This window comes from Mustela nivalis (genome assembly GCF_964662115.1).
Source record: "Mustela nivalis genome assembly, chromosome: X".
Classification (NCBI taxonomy): Eukaryota; Metazoa; Chordata; class Mammalia; order Carnivora; family Mustelidae; genus Mustela; species Mustela nivalis.
This window is the reverse complement of record NC_139040.1, coordinates 47,710,010-47,723,097: the sequence shown is the minus strand read 5'-3', so window position 1 is coordinate 47,723,097 and position 13,088 is coordinate 47,710,010. Positions and strand designations below refer to the sequence as shown.

At 36.5% G+C, this 13,088-nt stretch overlaps 1 pseudogene across 1 annotated transcript in view; it reads left to right on the top strand.

The window, feature by feature from the left end:
* Positions 1 to 1,153: 1,153 nt before the first annotated feature.
* Positions 1,154 to 13,088, top strand: part of LOC309855888 (Y-box-binding protein 1 pseudogene) — a 117,268-nt pseudogene continuing 105,333 nt past the window's right edge. Inside the window, exons 1-2 of the transcript in view lie at positions 1,154 to 1,297; positions 2,533 to 2,724. The product of the transcript in view is annotated as a Y-box-binding protein 1 pseudogene (transcript). The remainder of the gene's footprint in view (positions 1,298 to 2,532; positions 2,725 to 13,088) is intronic.

Here is a 13,088-nt window from a genome sequence, read left to right as displayed (position 1 = left end):
TGTGCATATTGCTTTGGCCAATACAGACATTTAAGCCGTATTTATTCTTCCAATCAATGGGAATGGATTTTTTTTCACTTTTATGTGCTATCATCAATTTGTTTTATAAGTGTTCTATAGTTTTCAGAATACAAATCTTTTCCTTTTTTCAGTTAGGTTCATTTCTAGGTATTGTGTCCTTTTTGGTGCAATTGTAAATGGGATTGGTTCCTTGATTTCTCTTTCTATTGCTTAATTTTTGGTATAGAAAAATGCAACAGATCTCTATATATTAATTTTATATCCTGTGACTTTACTTAATTCATGTAAAAGTTCCAGTAATTGTTTGTGGAGTCATTCATGTTTTCTACATAGAGTATCATGTTATCTTCAGATAGTGAAAGGTTGACTTCTTTGCTGATTTGGATGCCTTTTATTTTTATTTCTTGTCTGATTGCTGAGCCTAGGACTTTTAGTACTATGTTAAATAACAAGGGTAAAAGTGGACATCTTAGTTTGTTCCTTACCCTAGAGGAAAAGTTTTCATTTTTTTTGTACACGGTTTTTAAGGTGTTGAGATATATTCCTTCTATCCCCACTTTGTTGAGGATTTTTATCAATAAAGGATGTTGTAGAGAGAACCCAAGATGGTGGAGCACTGGGGGACTCCTTTTCAACAGGTCCCTGAATTCAGCTAGAAATCTACTAAGCCACTCTGAACACCCATGAAATCAGCCTGAGAAGTAAGATTATACACATCTGGATCTCTACAGGGGTAGAGGATGATCAGTCAAGAGGTACAAAGAATGGAGTTGGGATTAAACAGGTATTGGAGGAAAAAGAGATGGGGGAGGGAACCACCAGAAGCTAGCCACTGGAAAGTAATACCCTAGTACAAAAGTGCCCTGTTCTTGGAGACCAGCAATAGCTTGGACACCCATGGCTGCAAGATGGGAAGGGACTGATAAAAGCATTCAAACATAACAAAGGGGCTTAAGGGGAAAACACTGAGACTGGGCAGGTGCTACAGGTGCTGACCTATGCCCACGGTTCTGGGACCAGCTGCAGCTGCTGCCCAACCTAGCCTAAGAGGACCCTGTGTGGACTTGAGTCAACTGTCACTGCTGCCAGTGCCACCACCACTGTCACTGCCACTGCCTGCACCCAAGAAGACATGGCTTTGACTGGAGCCCACAGTCCAAGAAATGGCTGCCACCAGGGCCCAAGCTCACCCAAACAAGGATCTCTTATGGTTTTGGTGGCACAGGGATATAGAGACAAGCAAGGATCTGGTGCAACCACTGAGATGATTGCTGGGGTTGTGCACAGCTTGTGGGAGTCTACAGTTTTCAGAGGCACTTACAAATAAGGGAGAATATGTGTTCTGGAGTGCTCAGAATGGAATAGACTGTAACTTCTCTATGAGGTGGAGGTCAGGGTACAGACAATTTACTTTGCTCTGACCCTCAAAAAGGCATGAAAAGCCACCAGAGAACAAAAGCCTCCAGAAAACAAAAGCCAAAAACACAGATTCCACAGAGTCCAACCCCTTGATGGGGGCAGGACAACTCAGCCCAAGCAGGATTGACTGAAAAACAGCACAGCAGGACCCTACCCAGAAGACAAGCTGAAAGAACAAGAGGACAACAGCTGCATGGTCCCCGTAAAACTGTAAAACCCCAACACCAGGGGAAAACAATATATTAAGCTCCTGACATTACCTCATGGTCTGTATATTTCTTAGATAAACTTTTCTCTCTCTTTTTTAAAAATTTTAATTTTTTTAAAAAATTCATTCTCATTTTTTAAAACTTACTTATCATTTCAACTAGATGTTTAATACAATATATTCCATAGTAACTTTTTCTTAAAGATTTTATTTATTTGAGAGTGTGAGAGAGATCACAAGTAGGCAGAGGGGGAAGGGGAAGCAGGCCCCCTGCTGAGCAGAGAGCCCCGTGTGGGGCTCAATCCCAGGACCCTAAGATCATGACCTGAGCTGAAGGCAGAAGCTTAACCCACTGAGCCACCCAGTCAACCCCTGTAGTAAACTTTTAAACTGAAATTTTTTATACATGTACTTTTCTTTCTTTTTCTTTTAGATAGCTAGATAGAAGCTTCAATGTAGTTCTTTCCCTTCCCCCCATTCACTACTACCTACATATATATATATATATATATATATATATATATATATATATATACCAGTTTTAATTTCCCTGTATCTCTGGGAAGTAGATGTTTCTAACAAACAGAAAAAAAAATACACCCAAGAAGAAATGAAATACTCTTCCCAAGGGATTATAGCCATCTTCCTGTTACCCCCCCCCTTTTATTTGGGTTCCTTTTATTTTTCTTTTGTCAGTCTTTTTTTTTTTTTTTTTGTACTTAATAAATCTTACTCTTAGGTCCCATTTTTGCTTTGTTTGTTTTGTTTGGTGTTTTGTTTTCTTTTTGTTGACTTCCAGTTGTGCCAAGCCTTCCCAAGGTGAAACTTGCCTGGATTATGGTTGATATTTTTGGCTGCACATACTCTCAAATACAACTTAACAGAATGACTGGGAGGAGGAACTCCCAACAGAGAAAAGACCGAGAGACAGTGGCCTCTCCCACAGATCTAATGGATATGGATCTAAGCACCATGTCAGAAATAGACTTCAGGGTAGCAGTTATGAAGACAATAGGCTGGAGAAAATTATTAATGGCAACATAGATTCCTTCATGGAAGAAATGAGAGCAGATCTGGTACAGCATAAAAATGCAATCAATGAGATCCAATCTATTCTAGATGCTCTAATACTTAGGGTAAATGAGGCAGAAGAACAAATTAGTGAACTTGAAGACAAACTGATAGAAAAGAAGGAGTAGGAGGAGGCCTGGAACAAACAGCTTAAAATCCGTGAAAGCAGAATTAGAGAAATAAATGATGTCATGAGACATCCCAAGGCCAGAATTATTGGGAACCCTGATGGGATAGAGAGAAATAGAGGGCTAGAAGATATATTTGAGCAAATGGTAGCCAAGAACTTCCCTGGAAAATGAAACAAGTTTTGTGTCCTAGAGGCAGAGAGGACCCCTCCCAAGATGCTCCAACATATAATATTAAAGCTCACAAATCTTAGAACCAAGGAAACCATTTTAAGGGCAGTTAGAAAGAGGAGATTCCTTACATGCAGAGGAACATCAGAATAATGACAGACTTGTGTACAGAGACCAGCAAGCCAGAAAGGGCTGGCAAGACATATTCAGGGTACTAAATGAGAAAAATACACAACCAAGAATTCCTTATCTGGCAAGGCTGTCACTCAGAATGGATGGAGAGGTAGGGAGCTTCCAGGACTGGCAGAGACTGAAAAAATATGTGACCACTGGAGTGCCTGGGTGGCTCATGGATGGACTGGAAGAGATTATGCTGAGTGAAATAAGTCAAACAGAGTGAGTCAATTATCATACATTTTCACTTATTTGTGAAGCATAAGGAATAGCACAGAGAACATGGAGAGATGGAGAGGAGAAGGGAGTTGGACGAAATTGGAGGGGGAGAAGAACCATGAGAGACTATGGAATCTGAGGAACTAACTGAGGGTTTTGGAGGGGGGGGCGTGGAGGAGGTTGGGTGAGCCTGGTGGTGGGTATTATGGAGGACAGATATTGCATGGAGTACTGGGTGTGGTGTATAAACAATGAATTCTGGAACACTAAAAATAAATTTTAAAAAAATAAATAATTTTTTTAAAAAAGAAAGAAATTATTTTCAATAGCTATATGACAATAAATTAAGCAACCTGGAAGAATTGGAGGGCTCCCTGGAAACCTATAAACTACCAAGACTAAAACAGGAAGAAATTGACAACCTGAATAGACCAAAAACCAGTAACTAGATTGAAGGAGAGATAAAAAAAAAAAAAAAAACCTCCCAAAAAATAAGAGTCCAGGAACTGATGGATTCTCTGGGAAATCCTACCAAACATTCAATGAAGAAATGTGACTATTCTCCTAAAGTTGTTTCAAAAAATAGAAACAGAAGGAAAACCTCCAGACACTTTCTATGATGTCAGCATTACCCTGATCCCCAAGCCAGGCAAAGACCCCATCAAAAAGGAGAATTTCAGACCAACATCCATGATGAATATGGGTGCCAAGATTCTCAACAAGATCCTAGCTAATAGGATCCAACAGTACATTAAAAAGATTATCCACCATGACAAGGTGGTATTTATCCATGGGATGCAAAGGTGGTTCAACATTCGCAAATCAATCAGTGTGATTGAACTCATAAATAAGAGGAGAGACAAGAACCACATGGTCCTTTCAATTGATGCAGAAAAAGCACTTGACAGCATCCTTTCCTGATTAAAACTTTATAGAGTATAAGGATAGAGGGGACATTCCTCAAGTTCATATGATCCATCTATAAAAAAAAAACCCACAGGAACATGACAAGGATGCCCACTCTTACCACTACTGTTCAACATAGTACTAGAAGACCTAGCAACAGCAATACCACAACAAAAAGAAATAAAAGCTATTTAATATGGCAAAGAAGAAGCCAAACTCTCTCTTCTCAGATGATATCATACTTTATATGTTTATAGCAGCAATGTCTACAATAGCCAAACTATGGAAAGAACCTAGATGTCTATCAACAGATGAATGGATAAAGAAGAGTTGTATATCTATACAATGGAATACTATGCGGCCATCAAAAGAAATGAAATTTTGCCATTTGTGACGACGTGGATGGAACTAGAGCATATCATGCTTAGTGAAATAAGTCAATTGGAGAAAGACAACTATCATATGATCTCCCTGATATGAGGAAGTGGAGATGCAACATGGGGGGGTTAAGGGGTAGGAGAAGAATAAATGAAACAAGATGGGATTGGGAGGGAGACAAACCATAAGTGACTTTTAATCTCACAAACAAACTGAAGGTTTCTGGGGGGAGGGGGGTTCGGATAGGGGGGTGAGGTTATGGAAACTGGGGAGGGCATGTGCTATGGTGAGTGCTGTGAAGTGCGTAAACCTGGTGATTCACAGACCCGTACCCCTGGGGATAAAAATATATTATATGTTCATTAAAAATTAAAAAAAAAAAAAAGAAAGAAAAGAATGTGCATTCTGCTGCTTTAGGATGAAATGTTCTGGATATATCTGTTAGGTCTATCTGGTCCAGTATGTCATTCAAAGGCACTGTTTACTTGTTGGTTTGCTTCTTAGATCATCTGTCCATTGTTGTATGTGGGGTGTTAAAGTCCACTACAATTACTGTACTTTGATCAACGAGTTTCATTATGTTTTATATTAGTTGATTTATATATTTGGGTGCTCCTGAGTTGGGGGCATAAATATTTGTAATCAATAGATCATGTTGGATAGTCCACTTTATTATGATACAATGCCTTTCTTCATCTCTTGCTCTACTCTTTGGTTTAAAATCTAGTTTGATATAAGTATAGGTACTCCAGTTTTCTTTCGATGTTCATTAGCACTATAGATGGTTCTCCATCTTCTCATATTTAACCTGGAGGTGCTTTAGGCCTAAAATGAGGTTCTTGTAGACAGCATGTAGATGGCTTTTGTTGTGTGTAGGTTTTGTTTTGCTTTGTTTTTATCCACTCTGATACCCTATATCTTTTGATTGGAACATTTAGTCCATTTACTTATTGGTGATTATTGGCATTATTGAGTAATACTATAGTAATAATATAATATTATTGAGTAATATTATTATTATTATTATTATATTATTATTATTATTCTGGGGATTTTCTTTGTTCCTTTCTAGTCTGTGTTACATAGTCCTCTTTTGTATTTCTTTCATGGATGGTTTAGTGGTCACAAACTCTTTTAATTTTTGTTTATTTAAGAAACATTTTATCACTCCTTCGATTCTGAATGACAGCCTTGGTTAATAAAGTATTTTTGGCTGCATATTTTACCCATTAGAACTTTTGAATATACCATGCCACTTTCTCTGGCCTGCCAGGTTTATGTGACGAGTTCTCCTGTTAAACTTATTTTTTTGGTGTCTTATTATTTTTTATCTTCCCTTGTGGGTTAGGGATTTCTTTACCCTTGCTGCTTTTAGAATTCTGTCTCTATCTCTATATTTTGAGAATTTTACTACAATGTATCTTGGTTTTGGCCTTCTTTTGTTGATTTTCAGGTGAGTTTTCTGTGTCTCTTTTCCTGGGACCCTTATAATATGAATGTTATGAATGTTATTGTGTTTTTTGGATTTGCTGAGATCTTTTAAGTCTACCCTTTTTATCCAATTTTGTTTCTTTCCCTCTTTTTTTCAGTTTCATTATTTTCCATAAGTTTATCTCATATCAGTTATTCATTCTTCTCTTTCTACCTTTGCAGTCATTACATTCAGTTGATTTTGTATGTTGGTTCTTAATTTTTTTTTTTATTTTTTAAAAAATTTCAGCCTGAAAAGTTGCTATGTCTTTTATGTCTATGGTAAGGACTCCCTAGTTTCTTCTTTGCTTTTCTCAAGCACAACTAGTCTCTTTAAGTTTTTTTTTTTATTCTGTTCAGTCATAATATATATATATATATATATATATATATATATATATATATATATATTATTATTTCCCTGTCTGTGACATTTTCTTGTTCTTTCTTTGGTGTAAATTCCCCCATTTTGGCATTTTGTCTAGGTCTCTGTCTTGTGTGTGTTAGGAAAGCCTATTATATTTCCTACTACTGAGGATAAGAGTTATATTAATAAGAAGTAATACACTATGCAGAGCCTGACACTTTAGGAAGTGTTTCTGGTGTTTGTTGTGTGCAGTCTGCTATTATGTCTTGGCTGTTCTTTCCCTCAGGTCAGTCGTCTGCAAAGTTTCTCCTTGCCTGCAGTAGGGAGTCCACTGTTTGGTGAGTTTTAACCAAATATGTTTTGGCTTACCTTTTACAAGAGGCTAGATTATATTTCCCCTAGAGCTGAATATTTGCAGCATCCTATGGTCAGTAGACTTGGTGGTTTCAGGGGGCTTGTGCTTGTGTTCTGAGGGAGGTACCACTGTTTTTCTGACTCTGAGGCACACCTATTCTTGTAGAAAAGCATCTTCAGAGCAAAGGGGTATTCAGCGTTTGGTGAAAGTAGTTCAAGCCTACTCTGTGGATGCTGTAATGCTCACTTCAGTCTCTCCATGGTCATGGACAGGGATACAAATGGCATCAGCTGACTTTCTCATTCCTGGAGGAGGGAGTTTCCTCCCACTGCTGTTCATGTAGCTCTTATGGAAGAGCAGTCTTGTTCATGGGTCCCAGGCATTCCTTAAATCTCTGCATTCACCATTCTTTGAGCTATCTACCTACCAAGTGGCAGTGGTTTTGCATTTTATCTCAGTCATGCTCGTGATGTTTCAAAAATCCAGGTTTTAGGAACTAAGTAGTCACAGACACTTACTGATCCTCTGGGGGTGGGTCTCAACACACTGGCTCATGCCATGCCACTTTGTCCCATAATGGAAGTTTTATGAATATGCAAGGGTTGGAGTTTATGGAAAAGTGCAGTAAAGAGCTACCATCCAGGTGGGCTGCCCTCAACTGGTGTCTCTGCTCATAGGCCAATTAACAGGGAAGCTCAATGGTGTCGAATGTCTCTTTTGTCCCCTGACAGGCAGTGCCATCTCTCTCAAATGCACTCCAAATGGGGAACAGTTTCTCCCAATGCAATCCAGAGGATTCCTGAACCATGCTGTTAAATCTTGGGCCTCTGCTCTCCTTCACAGAAACACTGCTATGCTCACCAGGCTCCACCCTGGTGATAACATAGACTTCTAAAATTTCAGACTTTGAGCTCTGTTACTTGTAAAAATTTGCAATTATCAGTGCCTCTCAATTTCCTCATCAATTGTTTTGGGGAAGTGTTTTTCTTGTGCAATACCCTGTGTTCTCTATCTCTGTCTTTCTGTCTCCCTCTCTCTCCTCTCTCCCTGATTCAGAGTCTCTCTTCTCTGCAGTTGATGATTCTTTCCTCCCCTAGATCACATCTCCCCACCTCCTACTTTCCACAGTGTGACCAGTTTTCTCCCTCTGTTGTCCATTTTGTTCTCTCATTCCTCAGATGGATTTCCTCTCAATAATTACTTTAAATGTAAATGGCTTAAATGCTCCAATCCAAAGACATAGGATGGAGGAATGGATGAAAAATAATACCTATCTTTATGCTGCCTACAAAGGGCTTATCTCAATCTTAATGGCACATATGGACTGAAAGTTAAGGGATGGAAAAATAATTACCATGCAAAAGAAAGAGAGAGAAAGCTGTGGCAGCAATACTTACATCAGACAAAATAGAATTTAAACAATACAATAACAAGAGACAAAGAAAGGCATTACTTCATAAGGAGTGAATCAATCCAAAGGTCAATATAACAATAAATATCTTTTCACCCAGCATTGAAGCACCTGAACACATAAAGCAAATATTAATAGACTTAAAGAGAGAAATTAATGGTAATAAAATAATAATAGTGGATGTTAACACCTCAATTACATCAATGGATAGATCATCTAGGCAGAAAATCAATAAGGAAACAGGATCTTTGAATGCTACATTAGGCCAGATGGGCAAAACATATATATACAGAATATTCCAGCCAAAAGTAGAGACTACACATTCTTCTTAACTGCACATGGAATGTTCTTCAAAAGAGATCAAGTGTTATGTCACAGAGCAACTATCAATAAATTTAAGAAGATTGAAATCATACCATACATTTTTTTTCTGATCACAGTGGTGTGAGACTAGAAATCAAGGGGAAAAAAATGGGAAAACACAAGCACATGAAAGTTAAACACCATGATTTAAAACAACCAATAGGTCAACAAAGAAATCTAAGAAGACATTAAAAAAATTGCACTGAGACAAATAAAAATGGAAACACAACAGTCCAAAATGTTTGGGATGCAGCAAAAGCAGTTCTTCTTTTTTTTTTTTTTTTTAATATTTTATTTATTTATTTGACGGACAGAGATCACAAGTAATCAGAGAGGCAGGCAGAGAGAGAGGAGGAAGCAGGTTCCCCGCTGAGCAGAGAGCCCAATGCGGGGCTCGATCCCAGAACGCCAAGACCATGACCTGAGCCAAAGGCAGAGGCTTTAACCCACTGAGCCACCGAGGTGCCCCCAGATCTTTTTTATTATTTTATTTTATTTTATTTTTTCAGTGTTCCAAGATTCATTGATTATGCACCACACCCAATGCTCCACGCAATATGTGCCCTCATTAATACCCACCACCAGGCTCACTTAACCCCTTACCCGTTCCCCTCCGAAATCCTCAGTTTGTTTCTCAGAGTCCACAGTCTCTCATGCTTAATCTCCCCCCTCCAATTTACTCCAATTCACTTTTCCTTTTCTTCTCCTAATGTCCTCCATGTTATTCCTTATGCTCCACAAGTAAGTGAAACCATTTGATAATTGACTCTCTCTGCTTGTTTTATTTCACTTGGCATAATCTCCAGTTCCATCCATGTTCATATAAAAGTTAGGTATTCATCCTTTTCAATGAAGGCATAATATTCCATTGTATGTATGGACTATATCTTCTTTATCCATTCATCTGTTGAAAGACATCTTGGCTTTTTCCACAGTTTGGCTATTGTGGCCATTGCTGGTATGAACATTGGGGTACATATGGCCCTTCCTTTCACTACATCTGTATCTTTGGGATAAATACCCAGTAGTGCAAAAGCAGTTCTAAAAGGGAAATGCATAACAGTACAGAGCTACCTCAAGAAACAAACAAAAACTCATATAAATAATCAATCCCTATATATAAAGGAATAAGATAAAGAAGAACAAACAAAACCTAAGTGAAATAGAAGGAAGGAAATAATAAAAATCAGAAATAAATGAGAGAAACAAAAAAAAAAAAAAGAAAAAGACAGAGAGAGAGATATCAATAAAATCAAAATCTGTTTTTTGGAGAAGATGAACAAAATTGATAAAACCTTAATAAGACTCATAAAAAAAGAATCTAAATGAATAAAATCAGAAAGAAAAGTATCAGCTGACACCAAAGAAATATAAAGTATTATAAGAAAAAATATACATATATATGTGTCAATACACTAGTCAATCTAGAAGAAATGGATAAATTTCTAGAAATCCACAATCATCCAAACTTGAGTCAGATAGAAATAGAAAATCTGAGAATAATGGGGTGCCTGGGTGGTTCAGTTTGTTAAGTGTCTGCCTGCAGCTCAGTTATTGATCCCAGGATCCTGGGATCAAATCCTATACTGGGCTCTCTGTTCAGTGGAGAGCTTGCTTCTCCCTCTCCCTCTACTGCCTCTGCTTGTTCTCTCTCTCTCTCTGTCAGATAAATAAATAAAAATATTTAAAAAAAATAAAATCTGAGAATATTAATTTCTAGTAGTGATATTGAATTTAAAATTTTCAGAATATCACTTTGTTCTCTATAGTTAAGAGTCTATTTCTTGGTTTGCCTCTCTTCTCCCCTCTCCCTGTTCCTTTGTTTTGTTTCTTAAATTCCACGTATAAGTGAAGTCATATGGCATTTGTCTTGCCCTGATTGACTTCTTTCATTTAGTATAATGCTCTAGCATCATCAACATTGCAAATGACAAGATTTCAATCTTTTTGATTGCTAAGTAATATTGTATTGTCTATATATACCACACCTTCTTTATCAATTCATCAGTTGATGGACATTTGGAATCTTTTCATAGCATTTGAAAAAGTATAACACCCATTCATGTTGGAATTTCTCAAAAAAATAGGTTAAGAGTGAACATACTTCAACATAATAAAGTCCATTTATGAAAAAATCCACAGCTAACATTACACTCAGTGGTGAAGAACTGAGAACTTTTCCTTGATTAAGATCAAGAACAATAGAAAAATGTCCACGTTCACCACTTCCATTCAACATAGTACTAGAGGTCCTAACCACAGCAATCAGATGAATAAAAGAAATAACATGCATCTATTATTGGTAAGGAAGAAGTTAAAGTGTCATTCTTTGCAGATGACATATTCCTGTAAGTAGAAAACCCTAAATAGTCTACTGAAAAACTACTAGAAGTAAAAATGAATTCAGTAAACTTGCAGGATACAAAGTTAATATGCAGAAATTAGTAGCATTACTATATATGAATAACAAATTAGCAGAAGGAGAAATTAAGAAAATAATTCCACTTACTGTTGCACCAAAAAGGATACAGAACCTAAAAATAAACCTAACCAAGGAGGCAAAAGACCTGTGATCTGAAAACTACAATATATTGATGAAATTGAAGGTGACACAAAAAAATGAGAAAATATTCCATTTTCATGGATTGGAAGAACCAATATCATTAAAATGTATATTCTACACAATGCAATTTATATATTGAATAAAGTCCTTATCATATCACCAACACTTTTCACAGAACCATAACAAAAAAACTTGTATAGAACCACAATAGATCCTGAATAGCCAAAGCAATCTTGAGAAAGAAGTAAAAAAACTGTTAGGTAATGAAAACATTATGGTACTGGCAAAAAAATAGACACATATCAATAGAACAGGATAGAGAGCCCAGAAATAAACCCATTCTTATATGTTTAATTAATCATTGAGAAAGGAAGCAAGGATATACAATAGAAAATTCACATTTTCAATAAATTGTGCTGGGAAAACTGTGCAGCTACATGCAAAAGAATGAAACTGGACCATTTTTTTATAGCACATGCAAACATGAACTCAGATTGGATTAAAGATCTAAATGTGAGATTAAAGCCATAAGAATCTTAGAAGGCAGGCAGTAATTTCTTTGACACCAATTGTAACAAATTTTTCTAGATATGTTTCCTCAGGTAAGGAAAACAAAAGCAAAAATCAACTATTGGGATTATCTTAAAATAAAAACATTTTGCACAGCAAAGAAAACCATCACCAAAACAAAAAGGCAACTACTGAATTGGAGAAAATATTTTCAAATAATGTATCTAATAAGGGGTTAATATCTAAAATGTACAAAGAACTTATACAACTCAATATCAAACACAGTGTGATTAAAAAAATGGGCAGAATATATGTAAAAAGCAAGACATGAATAGACATTTTTCCAAAGAAGACATGCACATAACCATCAGACACATGACATGTCCTCAAAATTAATAATCATCAGGGAAATGCAAATTGAAACCACAATGAGATGCCACCTTACAGCTGATAGAATGGCTAAAATAAAAAAAACACAGGAAATATAATATTTTGGTAAGTCTGTGAAGAAAAACAAGCCTTCATGTTCTTTTGGTGGGAATGCAAATTGGTACAGCCAGTGTGGAAAACAGTATGGAGTTTCCTCAAAAAAAAAAAAAAAGTACCATATGATCTAATAATTCTGGATTTCTTTGGGTATTTACTCAAAGAAAACAAAAACACTAATTTGAAAAGATATATGCACCCCTATGTTTATGGCAGGGTATTTACAACATCCAAGATATAGAAGGAACCTAAATGTCCACTGATAGAAAACTGGGTACAAAAGAGGTATCCATATATCTATCAATTATCTATCTATCTATCTATCTATCTATCTATCTATCTATTTATCTATCTATTGGTACAAAAGAGGGATCTATCATCTATCTATCTATCTATGTATCTATCAATGTAGATATCTACATATCTATCATATGTAGATTTATGGATATCTATCTATCTATGTAGATAGATATCCATAAAACAGGATGTGACCTTGCCATTTGTGACAACATGGATGTATCTAGAAGATATTATGATAGGTGAAGTAAGTCAGGAGAAATAAGGTGAGAAAGACAAATACCATAAGATTTCACCCATATGTTGAATCTAAAAAACAAAACAAAGAAACAAAAAGCAGAATTAGACCTATAAATAGAGACTGATTAATTTTCAGAATGAAGGGAGGTAGGGGATGGGAAAAAATAGGTGAAGGGGAGTAGGAGATACAGACTTCCAGTTATAGAATGAATAAACTATGGAAATAAAAGGTACAGCATAGGGAATATAGACAATAATATTGTAATAGCATTGTATGGTGACAGATGATAACTATACTTGTGAACATAGCATAATGTATAGAGATATTGAG